At 40.9% G+C, this 19,995-nt stretch overlaps 1 protein-coding gene across 2 annotated transcripts in view; it reads left to right on the forward strand.

Annotated features, from left to right (window-relative positions):
• LOC112664092 (phosphodiesterase 4D interacting protein) overlaps positions 1 to 19,995 on the forward strand; it is a 400,486-nt gene that overhangs the window by 359,105 nt on the left and 21,386 nt on the right. The gene's annotated exons all lie outside the window — the stretch shown is intronic.

Genomic DNA, 19,995 nt, shown 5'->3' on the forward strand with positions numbered 1-19,995 from the left:
GTCTCCTGACTATGGCACATATGAGAGATAAAAGACACCATGGCCTGCCCACCTCCCCTAATTCATTCATCCTCTCCTCCAGAAAAGGAGCTCATGATAGCAAAGAAGCAAAGACAAAATAAAAATCCAAGGAGTGATTAATAATAGATATACCAACAGAAAGCAAAGTACAATCTAACAATCATTCTGTAAATACATTAAAAATACTTAAAGCATGTTTAAAAACAGTTCCAACTGGGCAGCCCAGGTGGCGCAGCGGTTTAGCGCCGCCTGCAGCCCAGGGTGGGATCCTGGAGACCTGGGATCGAGTCCCACGTCGGGCTCCCTGCATGGAGCCTGCTTCTCCCTCTGCCCTTGTCTCTGCCTCTGTCTCTTTCTCATGAATAAATAAAATCTAAAAAAATAAAAAAATAACAAAAAAAATAAAAACAGTTCCAACTGAGTAGCATCACCAACCTAAAACACTCTTGGTGATGTAACACTAACTAAGCACTCTCCTTGAAATTGCTGGAAGGCCAACAAGCTGCATGTGTGTGAGCACAGGTCCCAAACACGGGCAAGCAGCCATATGTCTTATTAGAAGGCTGGTCCTTGGTTAACTTTAGAACTGTGCTGGTTTCCAGTTCTGCATATGGAATTTTAATAATCTTTAATTATCCATCGAGTAGCTATGTCATTCAACAGCACCTTATTAAACGTATGCTATGTGCTAAGAATACATTTCAGGGATTGCGCACCGATCAATGGACACACTAGATGAATCCCTTGCTGTTAAAGAGCAGGGGTGAAGAGTGGAGGCATAAACACAACTAAATAGACAATGTCGTATGAGAGGGTGACAGGTGCTGTGATGGAAACACAGAGCCAGAAAGGGGTACGGGGAGCAGGCCTGAGGGTGCTACGTAGACTAGTTAGTACACTGTTGGTCACAACCGACAGCCAGACTGTCTAAGGAAAACAGAGGATGCGTTGGTACATGTTACTCTACTGTCTGTGGGTAGATGTGGGCTTCAGGAATAACCCGACCAAGAGCTCAACAAAGTCACCAGAACAGGGTTTTCTCTCTGCATTTTTATACCTGTTTTGGTAGGAATGAACCTCATTATCAAGCCCCATCCAGTTGCAAGATTGGCAGCCACAGCCCCAGTGCTCACCTTAGGAAAAAAGACACCCGCAGCCCTCAAACAGAAGCCTCCAAACAAAGCCTTATTGGCCAAGGATCCCCTGATGTGCATCATTTGCTCAGGCCTCAGCCCATCGCTATGGCCAGGACGGTGGGATGTGGTGACTAAGTGAAGGGCAGCACATGTGCATCCCCTGGATCGCAGGGGTCAGCCAGCTTCACCTGAAAGACAGGGCCACTACTCGCAGACACAGTGCCCTTGTGGGAACTAAAGCGGATGCTCTCGGAAGACAGCCTCCTGGACCCACAGGACAAAAGCAGGCTGGAATTCAGTCCCTACCTCCCCCTTAGCTGTGTACTTTTGAGCAGTGCACGAACTACACAGCCTTCCTCTGTGGCTGGCCCTGCTATCTATGGGCTAAGGGCCATCCTTTGGGAAACTATTGAAAGGCCCCCACTGCAGGACTTTAGAATCAGGTGTCTGAACTGAGACTGGAGAAGCACCTGATTTGAGAAAGACAACAATCAGGTGGATATTGTTTCCCAGGATGTGTTCAATCACATAAGACTCCAGCCACAGCCTGTGGTAGTTTATTACAGTGGGAAGAGCAAAGCACTGGCATTAAGCCACTCGGGATCTCACTGACCCTGCCTCAAACTTGCTATCATACGGAGCGTGAAGTCTTGGAGCCTTCATTTTCTTCCTTGGGGATTTGAGGATTAAGTTAGTTAAGATCTATAAAAGGGTTTTGGACACGGGCCTGGCCTACGCACTTAGCAAATGTCAGTGTCCTCTGTGAAAGTCACATCAGCAGTCATAATTAGCTGCTTGACTGCTGTAACATAAACTAACGCCCCCTACTGGAGCATGAGGAGACAGCTATGTAGGAGAGAAGACTCCAGAAAATTCTGTCTATGTGCCTGACTGGCTGTGCACAAACAAGCCCATAGGAGGCAATGCAGACACAAGGTAGTAAAGGAGGTATACACCAGGCATTAATTTAAAACTGTAACACACATTTTCATCACATTTACTATGATATGTGAAGTGTTTGTATTCACTATGTGCATAAAGACAGAGGAGAGTTAAGCTGAGGGCACGAAGATTAAGCCAGAAAGCACTTATTTTAAGGGTAAATACAGGCAGCCAACTTCATGATCTTGGGTTAGACATCCTAGACACAGCAAAAACCATAAGAGAAAAAACCTGAGAAACAGTACTTCGAAATTTAATCTGAACAACAGCAACAAAACCAAGCGTGATACCACAATACATCCTCTAGAATGGCTAAAATGAAAAAGACTCATAATACCGAGTGCTGGGGCGCCTGCGTGGTTTAGTCGGCGAAGCATCTGCCTTCAGCTCAGGTCATGATTCCAGGGTCCTGGGATCAAGTCCTGCTCGATCAGGCTGGGATCAGGCTCCCTGCTCAGTGGGGAGCCTGCTTCTCCCTCTCCTTCCTGCTCATTCTCCCTCTCTCTCTCTCTCTCACTATCTCTGTCTCCTTCTCTCTCTCAAATAAATAAATAAAATCTTAAAAAAAAAAAACCAAGTGCTGGTGAGGAGGCATAGCAGAGGCCAGAGCCTCACAGATATATAACTGGGATGCACAGGGGTGCTGTCACTTTGAAAAACAGTTTGGCAGTTTCTTATACAGTTAAACATGCTTAACAAATACCCCAACAGTCTTTTCCTGGCTATTTACCTAAGAGTAATGAGACCACATGTCCACAGAAAGACCTACATGCAATTATTCACTACATTTTATTTTGTGATAGTTTAATTCATAATGGCACAAACCCGGGAAGAATCCAAAGGTACTGACTCATCTACTGGTGAACAGATAAACAAACTGAGGCATATCCATACAATGGAATATTGCTCAGTGATAAAGGGAAACCAACTATAGACCCACATAACATGGACAGATCTCAAAAATTATCATTGTGCTACATAAAAGAAACCAGGCATAAAAGACTACGTGCTGTAAGGTACCATCCACTTATCGGAAACTCTAGAACAGATAAAACTGTAGTGATAGAAAGCAGAGCAGTGCTGGCCAGCAGGTGCACGTGGCAAGGGGTTTGGCTGCCAAGGACCATCAGAGAATGCTTTGGGGGACGGAAATGTTCTAGATCACAGTTGTGGCGGTGGTCACGCAACTGTATACATTCGTCACCGCATCACACTGTATACCTCAAAAGGGTGAATAACTGACTTAAAATTATGGAAAACTTTCCCAAAAGGGATGGAAGAGATTCAGCCAGAAAGCATGTTCAGTGACTCCTCTGCTTCTGCAGAGCCACAGAGCTGAGTTAATCCCACAAAAGCTCACCTTTGAAAAACTCTAAATCTAAACCTATTTATTTACAAAACCCCCTCACATTCATGGTCGTCCCCTGAGTCTCTTCTCCCAACCCCATCCTTATCATCCTTATCACAATTATTTATTTTCCTTCTCTCCCTCCTCATTCCATCACTCATTCTCTTTATCGTTTCAACTACCTTCTTAATCCAATACCAAGGCACTTCACTCTGTAATTGGCTAACATTTGAAAGGCCCCAATAAAGTAAGAGAGCAGTGGGATTAACCACTCTCCCTCCCTTCAACATATCAGAGCCTAGAACCCCTTCATTTGCTAACTGATGTCTGCACATGCCTCCGACCAAGTGCCCCCACCTCCTCTAGGAGTCTCCGCTGGTTTTTCAAAGGTTATTTAAGAAGTCTTTTTCCTCCTAACTGCTAGAGCACTTGGCCCATCTCTCTGTTTTGTTGCCATCTTAAGTCTTTGTGACCTTGGGCACATGTCTCTTTCAAACTTTAGTTTATCTATAAAATGAAGGTCTTCAGTTAAACACAAATGCTTAAAGGATATGGTTAGATATAAGTAAAGCAGCCTGTGTAAAGCACTTTTAACTGGAAAACTAGTGTCAAATTAATTTCTTCCAAGCTGTGTGTCAGCCAAACAAAGTAGGCCTACTGACCTTTGCCCATGGAAACCAGTTGGCAACTCTGGAATGAACAGTCTCTTCCAACTCCAATTCTCTCCCTCTCTTTGTTTTTTTAAAGATTTATTTATTTATTTTAGAGAATGAGAGAGTGTGCATGCGAGTGGGGAGGGGCAGAGAGAGAGAAGATTTTCAAGCAGACTCCATGCTGAACAAGGAACCAAACGCAGGGCTCAATCTCAGGACCCTGCGATCATGACCTGAGCCAAGACCAAGAATCAGACACCTAGGTGCCCCTCCAACATTTTTTTTTTTCTGCTTCTGTATGGACCATATAGTTACCTGAGTCAGGGGTCAATCTCTAGCATCACTGGGAACTTACAAAAGTTAACAATGGACATAAAGTATAAGAAGACACACCATGATGAGGGAACAGGTATGTGTTCTACTTGAGGAATGTCATTCCCAGTTATGTTGCAACCAAGAAATAGCACAGACACAGAAACAAGTTGTAAAAGTAGAAGTAAGTTTATGAGGAATTTTAAAGCCCTATCCTGCAGCCTGATGGCCCCTGGAAGGTAGCTGGAGATGCAGTTTCTGGGACAAAGGTGGGGCAGAAAGGAATCAGCAGGGGAAGGCCTGGACTTTGTAGTATTACTCAGAATTTAAGCCTTCTTAAGGTTCTAGATTATAATATCATGCCATAGTGTATACTTAGTGGTAAATACCTGATTGATTGATCACATCTACTTTATTTTTTTTTTTTGATCACATCTACTTTAAAACTACAATATTGTTGCTCTCCTCCACAACCCCAAAAAAAGATATTATTGAGAATGTAATTACAGCCATGAAGTTTCTCTATGGGAATTTATTAGAAAAGAAAGTTTAGCAAAACCTGAGCTTTGCCTGCGCACGAGCAATGCAGAAGGCATGTGGCTGAGAGTTGAGAGAGGGAGGACCCCTATGTGGCCAAGAATAGAGGGCCTTTGGGAAGAGCAAGAGTATATAATAAGATTTCTTTCTACTTTTACTGTGGTATATAATATACACGCCACAGTGTGCACATATGGAAAGTGCACACCTCCTTGAGATTTCACAAACAGAATACACTCATAGAACTGACACCCAGATCAAGCACCCTGGGAGCTGCCCTTGGGTCCTTCTGGTCATGATACCACCCCTAAAGGACAAACACCAGCCTGACTTGGGGCAGCATCTGTACTCATATTTGTCTGGCTTCTTTCCCTCAACATTGTGTTGGTGAGGTCACCAAGGTTGTTGCATAGTTGCAGCTCATTTATTCTCATGCTGAATCATAGCCCATTCTGCAAATATACCATGTTTTGTTTGTCCACTCTACTGATGATGGACACTGGAGTAGCTCATTTATTTGAAAAAACTTTTAAACTGTACTTGCTTATTTATTTTTTTGGAGTTATAGTTGACATATAATATTACATTAATTTGGAGTGTACAGATTTGATATTTGTACATATTGTGAAATGATCACCACAGAAGGTTTAGTTAACATGAGTCACCACGCATAGTTACAAAATTTTTTTCTTGGGATGAGGACTTTTCAGATCTATGCTTTCAAATATTCCTTCTACACAGTATTGTTAACTGTAGACATCATGCTCTACATTACGTCCCATGGCTTATTTGTTTTATTACTGGAAGTTTGTACATTTTGACTCCCTTCACCAATTTCTCCGACCCCTCCACTTCCTTGCCTCTGACAACCAATTTGATCTCTGTATTTATGAGCCTGATTTTTGGTTTTTATTTTTAGATTTCATATGTAAGTGAGATCATACGGTATTTGTCTTTCTCTGACTTATTTCACTTAGTGTAATGCCTTCAAGTTCCTTCCATGTTGTCTCAGATGGTAATATTTCTTTTTTGTACAAGTAGTATTCCAGTGTGTGTGTGTGTGTGTGTGTGTGTGTACATATCTTCTGTATTCATCCGTCCATCCGAGGACACTTAGGACACTTAGGTTGTCCCCACATACTAACTACTGTAACTAATGCTGCAATGAACATGGGAGTGCATGTATCCTTTTGAGTTACAGTTTTCATTTTCCTTGAATAAGTGCCCAGAAGTAGAATTGCTGGATCACACAGTAATTCTGTTTTTAATTTTTTGAGAAAATTTCATACTGTTTTCTGTATCAGTTGCACCAATTTACATTCCCACCAGCAGTGCACAAGGACTCCCTTTTCTCCATATCCTCTCCAGCACTTGCTATTTCTTGGGGGTAGTTTCTTAATAGAATTTTAGTTCATTTGCTGTGTGGGGCACAATACAACCTTTTTCTCTGTCTCAACCTAAAAATCTTTCATCAACGATGAGGGTATTTTCTAAGGTGAGTACAGAGAATTGCCAGGTCTAGTATCAGGGATGGTTCAGGGTAGAACAGAAGTCACATACAAACCAGCACCTCAGGCTGGTTTAATATCTTGAAAACATTTGTTTCAAGATATTTGTTTAATATCTTGAAAACTCATTTACAATTTGTTCAACAAAAGTGATCAAGTCATCCAGTCAGGCTGACTGGAACTGGGCAGATCTAAAGAAAGTCCTCAGGATCTATACCCTAAAAACTACAGAACACTTCTGAAAGAAATTGAGGAATACACAAAAAGATGAAAAAATATTCCACACTAATGGATTAGAAGAATTAATATTGTAAAAATGTCAATGTTATCTAGGGCAATTTACGCATTAAATGCAACCCCAATCAAAATACCACGGACTTTCTTCAGAGAGTTGGAACAAATAATCTTAAGATTTATGTGGAATCAGAAAAGACCCTGAATAGCCAGGGGAATATTGAAAAAGAAAACCAGAGCCAGGGGCATCACAATGCCAGATTTCAAGTTGTACAACAAAGCTGTGATCATCAAGACAGTATGGTACTGACAGTATGGTACTGACACATCAAGCAGACACATAGATCAATGGAACAGAATAGAGAACCCAGAAATGGGCCCTCAACTCTATGGCCAACTAATATTCGACAAAGCAGGAAAGACTATCCAATGGAAAAAGAACAGTTTCTTCAATAAATGGTGTTGGGAAAATTGGACATCCACATGCAGAAGAATGAAACTAGACCACTCTCTTTCACCATACACAAAGATAAACTCAAAATGGATGAAAGATCTAAATGTGAGACAAGAATCCATCAAAATCCTAGAGGAGAACACAGGCAACACCCTTTTTGAACTTGGCCACAGCAACTTCTTGCAAGACACATCTATGAAGGCAAGGGAAACAAAAGCAAAAATGAACTATTGGGACAAAAAGGATAAAAAGCTTCTGCACAGCAAAAGAAACAATCAACAAAACTAAAAGACAACCTACAGAATGGGAGAAGATATTTGCAAATGACATATCAGATAAAGAGCTAGTATCCAAGATCTATAAAGAACTTATTAAACTCAACAGCCAAGAAACAAACAACCCGGGATCCCTGGGTGGCGCAGCGGTTTGGCGCCTGCCTTTGGCCCAGGGCGCGATCCTGGAGACCCGGGATCGAATCCCATGTCGGGCTCCCGGTGCATGGAGCCTGCTTCTCCCTCTGCCTGTGTCTCTGCCTGCCTCTCTCTCTCTCTCTGTGACTATCATTAATAAAAAAAAAAAAAAAAAAAAAAAAAACAACCCAGTCATGAAATGGGCAAAAGACATGAACAGAAATCTCACAGAGGAAGACATAGACATGGCCAACAAGCACATGAGAAAATGCTCCGCATCACTTGCCATCAGGGAAAATCAAAACCACAATGAGATACCACCTCACCCCAGTGAGAATGGGGAAAATTAACACGACAGGAAACAACAAATGTTGGAGAGGATATGGAGAAAACGCAACCCTCTTGTACTGTTGGTGGGAATGTGAACTGGTACAGCCACTCTGGAAAACCGTGTGGAGGTTCCTCAGAGTTAAAAATAGAACTGCCCCATGACCCAGCAATTGCACTGCTGGGGATTTACCCCAAAGATACAGATGCAATGAAACGCTGGGACACCTGCACCCCGATGTGTATAGCAGCAGTGTCCAAAATAGCCAAAGTGGAAGGAGCCTCGGTGTCCATCAAAAGATGAATGGATAAACAAGATGTGGTCTATGTATAAATGGAATATTCCTCAGGCATTAGAAATGACAAATACCCACCATTTGCTTCAATGTGGATGGAACTATTATGCTGAGTGAAGTAAGTCAATCGGAGAAGGACAAATATTATATTTGTCTCATTCATTTGGAGAATATTAAAAATAGAGAAAGGGAATAAAGGGGAAAGGAGAGAAAATGAGTGGGAAATACCAGTGAGGGTGACAGAACATGAGAGACACCTAACTCTGGGAAACGAACAAGGGATGGTGGAAAGGGGGGTGGGCAGGGGGATGGGGTGACTGGGTGACAGTCACAGTCACTGAGGGGGGCACTTGACAGGATGAGTCCTGGGTGTTATGCTATATGTTGGCAAATCGAACTCCTATAAAAATATATACAAAAAAAAAAAGAAGAAGAAATATTGGATCCTCATCTTAAATGTATCTATGTTCAAAGCGATGATTCAATTTCATTTTTAATTAAAGCACATAAACACAGAGAAAAAAAGAAGAAAGGCCTCTAGTGGAAATCTTCACATTTTTTCTTTTTTTCCTTCTTGAGAAATTCCATTGTTTGGAGTTGCTAGTTATAATAATCTCACTTATACTTCTTCACGGAATGGACATGTGACCCAATATAAATCATTTAAAGTTTCTTTCTCTGAAATTTGAGAGTCAAAATTTGTTTGGAATTGAGTTACCTAATGTATACTCTAAACAGATGGTTTGTGAAGCCATGCTATAGCAACTCCCAAAAGGTCCCTGGCTCCTACCCTTCTCAGGACTGTGCATAGCCCTTCTTTGAGTCTGCCTAGGGTTCTTTTGTTTTCTACCAAAGAATCCGTACTGTTAAAGCTCCTTTGACCAACAGTCTCCCCCTGTTGCCTACCTAAATCCCTATACTGGTGGTCCCAGTATAGGATCAGAGAGGGAAAACATGCAACACTAAGCTATTGTATCAAGGTATTGGAGAAAGACTCCCTCCTGAGCTAAAATTATGAAACAAAATTTACATGCCTAAAGAAACAGAATATAGAATAGGTAATTTGGGGGGGGGCATCTGGGTGGCTCAGCCAGTTAAGCATCTGCCTTCACTTGGGTCATCATCATGGGGCCCTGTGATTGAGCCTCGTGTTGAGCTCTGCTCAGTCAGGGAGTCCACTTCTCTCTCTCCCTCTGCCTTTCCCTCCTGCTCATTCTCTCTCTCTCTCTCTCTCTCTCTCTCTGTCTCTCTTTCTCTCCCTCTCTGTCTCTGTCTCTCTCAAATAAATAAAATCTTTGGAGTGAAAGAAAAGAATGGGTAATTTGGGGGTTAGAATGAGGCAGTCTGGCGTATGACACCCCTTCATGTAAAAATCTCTGAGCAAAAAAATAAATAAATAAAAATAAAAATCTCTGAGCAACTGGGAGAAAGGTAGAAGTGTAAGATGTTGTTGGCTGAAGGGAAGGAGGCTGTTGAAGAGAGCTATAATCCACATCCGTGATTAGGTTGGTTTAACTCACTGTAGGTAGTCAGCTGTGTGGCCTCCTCTCTAGAACAAATGGCACAGGAAGAGTGTTCTCTGTTTTTGTTTTTGTTTTATTTATCCTGGTGATTCTCATGTGAAACAGGTGTTAGAAACTTGAAGTTAAATAACTTCTTATAATAACTTTGTTTTGGATTTTACCTTGGTAAGTTTTCTGTTACTGATTTTTTTCTTTCTTTTTATTTAAATTCCAGTTAACACTGAGTTGTATGTTAGATTCAGATATAGAATTTAATGATTAATTACTTATATACAACACCCAGAGCTCATCGCAAGTGCCCTCCTTAATCTCCATCATATATTTCACCCATGCTCCCCACCCGCCTCCTCTCCAGCAGCCCTCAGTTTGTTCTCTATCATTAAGTCTGTTTTAAGGTTTGCCTCTCTCTTTCCTTCTCCCTATGTTCATCTGTTTTGTTTCTTAAATTCCACAGAAGTGGAATCATATGGTATTTGTCTTTCTCTGACTGACTTATTTCAATTAGGATAATATTCTTCAGCTCCATCCATGTCATTGCCTTTGATGATTTCAATTTTTTGATGGCTGGGTAATATTCCATTGTATATATATATCACACTTTTATCCATTCATCAGTCGATAAATGTTTGGGCTCTTTCGATTATTTGCCTATGATTTATATTATTTTTATTTAAATTCAATTTGTCAATGTATATTATAACACCCAGTGCTCATCCCATCAAGTGCCCTCCTTAGTGCCCATCACCCAGTAACACCATCCCCTTCTGCAACCCTTTGTTTCCCAGAGTTAGGAAACTCTCATAGTTTGTCTTCTTCTCTAATTTTCCCCACTTAGTTTGCCTCCTTTCCCTTATGGTCCTTTTCAATATTTCTTATATTCCACATATGGTGATTGTCTTTCTCCAATTGACTTATTTCACTCAGAGTACTACCCTCCAGTTCCATCCACGTCAAAGCAAATGGTGGGTATTTGTCCATTCTTATGGCTGAGTAGTATTCCATTGTATATATAGACCACATCTTCTTTATCCATTCATCTGTTGAAGGACATCATGGCTCCTTCCACAGTTTGGCTATTGTGGACATCGCTGCTATGAACATTGAGGTGCAGGAGTCTCAGCATTTCACTACATAAGTATCTTTGGGGTGAATCCCCAGCAGTGCAATTGCTGGATCATAGGGTAGCTTTATTTTTAACCATTTGAGGAAACTCCACACAGTTTTCCAGAGTGACTGTACCAGTTTGCACTCCCACGAACTGGGCAAAAGTGTTCCGCTTTCTCCACATCCTCTCCAACATTTGTTGTTTCCTGTCTTGTTGATTTTCACCATTCTCACCAGTGTGAGGTGGTATCTCATTGTGGTTTTGATTTGTATTTCCTGATGGTAAGTGATGTGGAATGTATTTTCATGTGCTTGTTTTCCATGTGTAGATCCTCTTTGGAGAAATGTCTGTTCATGTCTTCTGCCTATTTCATGACCGGATTGTTTGTTTTTTTGCTGTTGAGTTTAAAAAGTTCTTTATAGATATTGGATACTAGCCCTTTATCTGATATATCATTTGCAAATATCTTCTGCCATTCTGTAAGTTGTCTTTTAGCTTTGTTGAATGTTTCTTTTGCTGTGCAGAAGCTTTTAATCTGATGAAGCCCCAATAGTTCATTTTTGCTTTTGTTTCCCTTGCCTTCATAGATGTGCCTTGCAGGAAGTTGCCGTGGCCAAGTTCAAGGAGGTTGCTGCCTGTGTTCTCCTCTAGTATTTTGATGGAGTCTTGTTTCACATTTAGATCTTTCAAAAATTTTGAGTGGTTTTTTTGGTGTATGGTGTAAGAGAATGGTCCAGTTTCATTCTTCTGCACGTGACTGTCCAATTTTCCCAATACCGTTTATTAAAGAGACTGTCTTTTTTCCAGTTGATATTTTTTCCTCCTTTGTTGAAAATGAGTTGACCATAGAGTTGAGGGTCCATTTCTGGGTTCTTTACTCTGTTCTGTTGATCTAGGTGTCTGTTTTTGTGCCAGTACCATATTTTCTTGATAACCACAGCTTTGTAATACAGTTTGAAGTCAGGCAGTGTTGTGCCACCAGCTTTGGTTTTCATTTTCAACATTCCTCTGGATATTTGGGGTCTTTTCTGATTCCATACAAACCTTAAGATTATTTCTTCCAACTCTGTGAAGAAAGCCCCAAATCTCTATTTTGATAGAGATTGCATTGAATGTGTAAATTTCTCTTGGTAGCATAGACATTTTCACAATATTTATTCTTCCAATCCATGAATATGGAATGTTTTTCCATCTCTTTCTGTCTTCTTCGATTTCTTTCAGAAGTGTTCTGTAGTTTTTAGAGTATAAACCTTTTACCTCTTTGGTTAGGTTTATTCCTAAGTACCTTGTGGTTTTGGGTGCAATTGTAAATGTGATTAGTTCCTTAATTTCTCTTTTTTCAGTCTCATTGTTAGTGTATAGAAATGCAACTGATTTCTGGGCATTGATTTTATATCCTGCCACATTACTGAATTGCTATCTGAGTTCTAGCAATCTTGGGATGGAATCTTTTGGATTTTCTATATACAGTACCATGTTATCTGCAAAGAGGGAGAGTTTGACTCCTTCTTTGCCAATTTGAATGCCTTTAAAGTTTTTTTGTTGTTGTCTGACTGCTGAGGCTAGGACTTCTAGTACTATGTTGAACAACAGTGGTGAGAGTGGACAGCCCTGTCATGTTCCTGATCTTAGGGGAAAGGCTCTCAATTTTTCCCCATTGAGAATATTTGCTGTGGGTTTTTCAGAAATGGCTTTTATGATATTGAGGTATGTTCCGTCTACCCCTACACTTTGAAGAGTTTTAATCAGGAATGGATGCTCTATTTTTCAAATGCTTTATTTGCATCTATTGAGAGGATCATATGGTTCTTGTCTTTTCTTTTATTGATATGCTCTATCACATTGGTTGTTTTATGAGTGTTGAACCACTCTTGCATCCCAGGGATAAAGCCCAGTAGGTCATGGTGAATAATCCTCTTACTGTACTATTGGTTCCTATTGGCTAGCATCTTGGTGAGAATTTTTTACATCCGTGTTAATCAGGGATATTGGTCTGTACTTATCCTTTTTAGTGGGTCTTTATTTACTTTTTGGGATCAAGGTAATGCTGGCCTCATAGAATGAATTTGGAAATTTTCTTTCCATTTTTATCCTTTGAAACAGCTATAGTAGAATAGGTATTCATTCTTCTTTAAATGTTTGGTAGAATCCCCCTGGAAAGCCATCTGGCCCTGGAACCTTGTTTCTTAGGAAGTTTTGATGATTGATTATTTGCTGGTTATTGGTCTGTTCAAGTTTTGTATTCCTTCCTGTTTCAGTTTTGGTAATTTGTAGGTTTCCTGGAATGCATCCATTTCCTCCAGATTGCCTAATGTGTTGGCATATCTTTGCTCATAATAGGTTTTCAAATTGTATTTCCTTGATATTGGTTGTGATATCTCCTCTTTCGTCCATGATTTTATTAACTTGAGTCTTTCCTTTTTTCTTTTTAATAAGGCTGGCTAATGGTTTATCTATCTTATTAATTCTTTTCAAGAACCAGCTCCTGGTTTTGTTGATCTGTTCTACAATTCTTCTGGTCTCTGTTCATTGAGTTCTTCTCTAACCTTTATTATGTCTCTTCTTCTGCTTGGTTTAGGCTTTATTTGCTGCTCCCTCTCCAGTTCCTTTAGATCCGATCCAATTTTTTGAGGGAGGCTTGTATTGTGATGTATTTCCCTCTTAGGACTCTGTCTTTGCTGTATCCCAAAGATTTTGAATAGTTGTACTTTCACTTTTGTTAGTTTCCATGAATCTTTTTAATTCTTTTCTAATTTCCTGGTTGACCCATTCATCTTTTAGTAGAATTCTCTTTAACCTCCACTTGTTTGAGTTTCTTCCAAATTTCTTCTTCCAGTTTCAAAGCGTTGTGGTTGGAAAATATGCAGGGGACAATTCCAATCTTTTGGTATCAGTTAAGACCTGATTTCTGACCCAGTATGTGGTCTATTCTGGAGAAAGTTCCATGTGCCCTTGAGAAAAATATGTATTCTGCTGCATCAGGATAGAATGTTCTGTATATATCAGTGAAATGCGTTTGGTCCAGTGTATCATTCAAGGTCCTTGTTTCTTTGGTGATGTTCTGCTTAGAATATCTGTCCTTTGCTGAGAGTGCCGTATTGAAGTCTCTTACTATTAATGTATTATTATCTAGGTATCCCTTTACTTTGGTTATTAATTGATATACTTGGCTGTTCCCACATTAGGGGTATAAATATTCATAATTGTTAGGTATTCTTGTTGGATAGACCCTTTAAGTATGATATAGTGACCCTCTTCATCTCTTATTACAGTCTTTGGTTTAAAATCTAATTTATCTGATATGAGGATTGTTACCCCAGCTTTCTTTTGAGGACCATCTGAATTGTAAATGGTTCTCTACCCCCTTCATTTTCAGTCTCGAGGTGTCATTAGGTCTAAAATGAGTCTCTTATAGACAGTATACAGATGAGTCTTGCTTTTTTTATCCAGTCAGATACCCTGTGTCTTTTGATCAGATCATTTAGCCCATTTACATTAAGAGTAACTATTGAGGGCAGCCCCGGTGGCGCAGCGGTTTAGCGCCACCTGCAGCCCGGGGCATGATCCTGGGGACCTGGGATCGAGTCCCGCATCGGGCTCCCTGCATGGAGCCTGCTTCTCCCTCTGCTTGTGTCTCTGCCTCTCTCTCTGTCTCTATAAATAAATAAATAAATAAATAAATAAATAAATAAATAATAAATAAATCTAAAAAAAAAGAGTAACTATTGAAAGGCATGAATTTAGTGTCATCGTATTACCTATACAGTCCTTTTTTCTGTGGATTGTTTCTTGGGCTCCCTCCTTCACTTATAGTGTCCTCCTTAATATTTCTTGCAGAGCTGGTTTGGTGTTCACATATTCTTTCAGTTTCTGCCTATCCTGGAAGCTCTTTATCTCTCCTTCTATTCTGAATGACAGCCTTGCTGGATGAAGTATTATTGGCTGCATGTTTTTCTCATTTAGTACCCTGTTTACGTCACACCAGCCCTTTCTGGCCTGCCAAGTCTCTGTGGAGAGGTGCTGTGAATCTGATATTTCTCCCCATATAAGTTAGGGACCTCTTGTCTTGAGCTGCTTTGGGGATTTTCCCTTTATGTCTGAAATTTGCAAGCTTCACTATTATATGTTGGGTGTTGATCGGTTTTTGTTGATTTGGGGGGGTCCTCTTATCTATCTTTTGGACCTGAATGCTTGTTTCCTTCCCCAGATTAGGGACATTCTTAGCTATGATTTGGTCAAATATACTTTGTGGCTCTCTCTCTCTCTCCACATCTCCTGGAATTCCAGTATGAATATTATTCATTCGCAAACTATCACTTATTTCCTGAAGCCTTTCCTTGTGGGTTCTTACTTGTTTTTCTCTTTTTTCATCAGCTTCCTCTCTTTCCATCAACTTGTCTTCTATGTCATTCACTCTCTCTTCTATCTCATTAACCCTAGCAATTAGAGCATCTGGTTTAGACTGCATCTCAGTTCAAGTAATTTTAATTTTGGCCTGATTAGATCTCAATTCTGCAGTAAGAGAATCGCTAGAGTCCTTTATGCTTTTTTTAAGAGACACCAGTAATTTTATAATTGTACCCCTGAATTGTATCTCTGACATGGTACTTAAATCCATATCCATTAGATCTGTGGCAGAGAGTATCAATTCTGGTTCTTTCTTTCGTGGTGAATTCTTCCTTCTAGTCATTTTGTCTGGTGCAGAATGGCTGTATGAGCTAGCAGAGTCAAAAATAGCAACCACAACCTAAGTAAAACACACCGTAGACAATTCCAAAGAGGTCAGGGACCAGAAAATAAAAGAAAAAGTAAAAGAAAAGAAAAAAAAAGAAAGAAGAGAAAAGAAAATAGGAAAAGAGAAAAAAGACCATAAAAGTGAAAAAAAAAGAAGGTGGGGGAGAGAGAATATAGTCTCACAGAGTGGACTAAGAGGATGATCCTCTTGGTTCTAAGTGTATTTTGTTCTGTATATTAGAAGGTGCTAAATTCCAAATTTATATAAACCAGCAAAACATATGTAGAGAAAAACAGCAACCACAGAAACAAAAACAAGAAGACAAAAGAGGGGGACAGAATGGAAAGGAAGAGAGAATTGTCTCACAGAGTGGACCAACACAGTGCTTCACTTGGTTCTGAGTTAATTTTGGTCCATATATTAGAAGATATAAATTCCAAAATTATAAAACAAAACAAGACCAAAAAACCCCATAACTTCTGTATCTACAAATATTAAATCAAATACATTGAAAGGAATCCAAAAATGAAGAATATATCTATGACATGTAATTGTAAAAATATGAAAGGAAAAAGGAAAAAAACTTGAAAATGAAGAGTTGATAAAATATAGTTAAGGCAGGAAAAAGGAAAAAATTTTGGAAATTTTTAACCTGAAAGATAAATCATAAGGAAAAAACCTCAAGTTCTATATACTATTTTCCCTTAGTCCTGGAACTTTTCAGTGCTGCTTGGTAAGTAAACTTGCTTTTACCCTGTTGTTCCAGATGTTTCTGCGGGAGGAGCCTGCTGTGCTGCTACTCAGGTGTCTGTCCCTGGGAGGAGACGCCCCGCCCCTTGCCAGGTGGTCAAGCTTAGTGTGAACTATTTGTCCTGTAAGGCCTTAGTTCCTTGGAGGTTGCACCTCTCCCAGGTAAAAGGAGGGGTAAAAAATGACAACAGCCAAACCTCCAGCCCCAGAACCAAGACTTTCCCATGAGGACTAAACTGCAGTCTCTCATGCACAGTGGTTTAGATCCTCCTGGGGGTAGGCGTAGGGGCACTGATTCATATAAATTGAGGGCACCGAGCTGCGAGAGAGCTTTCACTGACTTGTCCCCTCCTCGTTTCCACATCTCCTGGAGGGAACAGAGGATAGCCGGCTTCTGTCTGCTGCCGGGCCCTGGGACAGAGAGACCTGCACTACTGAACTGCAAACCCAGCCTGCCTCCCAGATGTCCCAAGAAGGTTGCCGCGTTCCAGCCCTTTACCAGGACCTTGGAGGCATCGGTCCTATGATCCTACTACAGTTTGCAGTTTAGGCATAGGTTGAGCTTTCTCCCAGGAATCCCTATTCTTACTGTATCTCTGAGAATATTGAGACTTCCCTGCCCTCCTGTGATTCTGCCCTATTTCCCCCCTGAGCACTTTTCAGTCAGGGAAGACTCACAGGAGTAGATTTCTAAAGTGTGTGCTATACCACTTTCCTGCAGCAGCTTACCAAGACTCCCTCCCCCTCGCTGTTTATCTTCTGATATATCCCCTCCATTTTTCTTCTCTGAACTCCTACCTTGTAAGAAGTGATCACTTTTCTCTCTGTAGCATTCCAACTGTTCTCTCTTTACATCTCAGGTTGAATTCCTCATGCTATTTCTTATAAAAATCTGTATAGCTCTCTCTCTCAGAAATCTGGCTCTGACTAATAAGCAAGACTGGGAGAAACACTGTACATTTTCTCAGAGAAATAAAGTTGAGTTCCTGCTGATTTATAAGTTGCCTAAAAACTCCATCTAGTCAGTTTGGGAAATAGAAGAACAACCATGTTCCTTTCAGGTGTCGTTAATTCCCTTCAGTGAGGCTGGCCTGGGTGACAAACAGATCCCAGTTAATTTTTCTTATAAACATCTGGTAAGGGACCTCTTGGCAAACACATTAATGGTAGTTAGTACTGGGAGAGGCCTTCCCTATTCATGCTTACAATAGGATGTATCTGGTGTGTGTAGAACCCGTTAGGGAATCAAACAGAATCTATGGATTTATGTGGCCCAGTTGGAACCTGTCACATCAGTTATGTAACTATAAGCATAGGAGATGACCCTAAACAGCTTGGTATGTGTAAGTGATGGCCTCATATACCACATAGACACCACATATGTTCAACTTGGGCCAAAGCATGTCCTAACATAAGAAAAAGTTTCCTGCAAAAAGTGTTGGGGCCTCAAATTGGACTTCTTTGCTTGTGCCTCCCAATTTCATCCTCAACATGTATGTAAAACTTCCTATTAAGTAAGGCTTATGACATTGGTGGACTAAATAGCCTATATAGTCAAATGTGTTGTTAACATGCCTTTCATGACATTTGGAGAGGACTAAACAGGAAAACATGAAGTGCAACAGAGCATCTTACCTTGAAAAAATAGGGCAATTTTTGTATACCCACAAGAGCATATACAGAAAACTAGCCTGTGGGGCCAGGCATAGCCTTGTACTCTGTATGCCGCAAATTCAGGATCTCTGGGACCCACGGAAAAGTGCAAGGGTATGCACTTGTGTGCACACATGCACACTCTTGGAGTCCTTCTACACAGAACTTGGAATAAATCAGGTGGTAGTCCTAGAGTAGTAGGTCCTAGAGCCTGTGAGCAATAGATGCCTAAACAGCAGCCACTGTTGCTGCCTACTCTACATAAGACAGGCCCATTAGGAGATGCCCTGCCTTGCTACTTCCCCTCTGATCCATGCCCCACATGCCCACATCTTCCCCACCCACCCCAGCCCCCACGCCAATGGCCAGCAGGTTGACCAGGCAGGAAGTGACATAATCACCCTCTGGGTTGAGGCCTCCTGTGAATTCTGAGGCCTCATTAGCAGAGCAGTGAGGGAATTAGCTCTTGAAAATGAAAACTATAACACTAGGCATAAGAACAACAATAAAAAAAAAATCTCAGGATCATGCTAAGGATATATTCTGGAAATCAGAGCCCAGATTGTATAGGGAACAAAAGGAGAAGGAAGATAGATTCAAATGATGTGTCTGTTAGGTCCAGAATGGAGGAATAGGATTTCCAGAGGAACAAGCAATGTTATGTGAGTCTCCCACTCACCAGGGGGAAGGCATGGGGACCAGCATCCCACAGTATGGTGGGAAGAGGAAGGGAGGGAATGGCCATGCACTGATGTGGAAGGGGACTCCACAGAGCCTGCTAAGTCCTGGGAGCATTTGGTGAGGACCAATAGGCACCAAAACTGGTAAGTCAGCCTTTGGGACATGATCCAGAGAAATGCATTCCAAACAGCATTTGTTTATACTGGGTGGGATGATGACATCTTTCTATTGACTCATCTCTGAAAGAAATGTAGCATTTCCTTCTGAATGGGGCACGCTAGAGTCTGGTAATTTTGACCCTGACACATTTCAGATTCTATGATATCATGTAGCTGTGGACACCGTGACATGATTTTTGGGCTCAATGTCTTTTGAGCTGATATAATTACACAAGGTGAACGAGCCCAAGCCTAGCAGCTTGGGTTAGAGAGACCCCATAGAGGACCAGTGCCTGCCTTTGGTTGAGTAACCAGAGAGCTCATTAATCTGGGAGCTGAGGGGTTTGAGCTTCAAGCCCAGCTAGGAATACTGACTGGGTTTTAACTGATCCAGGGCCATATTAAGTGAAACTGTACTACACATTCCCTCTTAGCTAGCTTCTTTTCAAACTTTTCCTCAATCTCTATTTTATTTTTAACTCTTTAAATTTTTAAAAGATTTTATTTATTTGTTTATTGATTTGCGAGGAGAGAAAGTGTGGGAGAGCGCCCACACAAGCCTGCAAGCAGTGGGGAGGGACAGACAGGGAGGGAGAGGGAGAGAATCTCAAGAGAACTCTACACTGAGCCCCAGCTCAATCTTAAGACCCTAAGAGCATGACCTGAGCTGAAACCAAGAGTTGGGGTCTTAGCCAACTGAGCCACCCTGGTTCTCCATATTATGAAAAAAAAATTTAAGATTTTATTTTTAGGGCAGCCCAGGTGGCTCAGCAGTTTAGCGCCACCTTCAGCCCCAGGCATGATCCTGGAGAAGTTGGTCCAAGGGTTGTGGGTTATTGTTAAGCTGTTCTAAAGGATAATTTCAATGAAACAATGAACACAAAGGGGCTCAATATCATTAGTCATGAGGAAAATACAAATCTAAACCACAGTGAGATCCCACTTAACCCCTCCAGTAGGACTTAAAAAAAAAAAAAAAAAGAAACAATATACGTGTTGTGAAGGTTGTAGGGAAATGGAATTCTTACACTTTCCTAGTGAGAATGTAAAATTGTGCAGTTACTTTACTTTGGAAAATAGTTTGGCAGTTCCTCAAAAAGTTGAACATAGGGTTACATGTGACACAGCAATTCTACTCCTAGGTAGGTGTATGACTAAGAAAATTGAAAATATATGGTCTCTCAAAGGGGAAAAGAAACCTACACAACACAG

Source organism: Canis lupus, chromosome 17 (assembly GCF_003254725.2).
Source record: "Canis lupus dingo isolate Sandy chromosome 17, ASM325472v2, whole genome shotgun sequence".
In the NCBI taxonomy this organism is placed as follows: domain Eukaryota; kingdom Metazoa; phylum Chordata; class Mammalia; order Carnivora; family Canidae; genus Canis; species Canis lupus.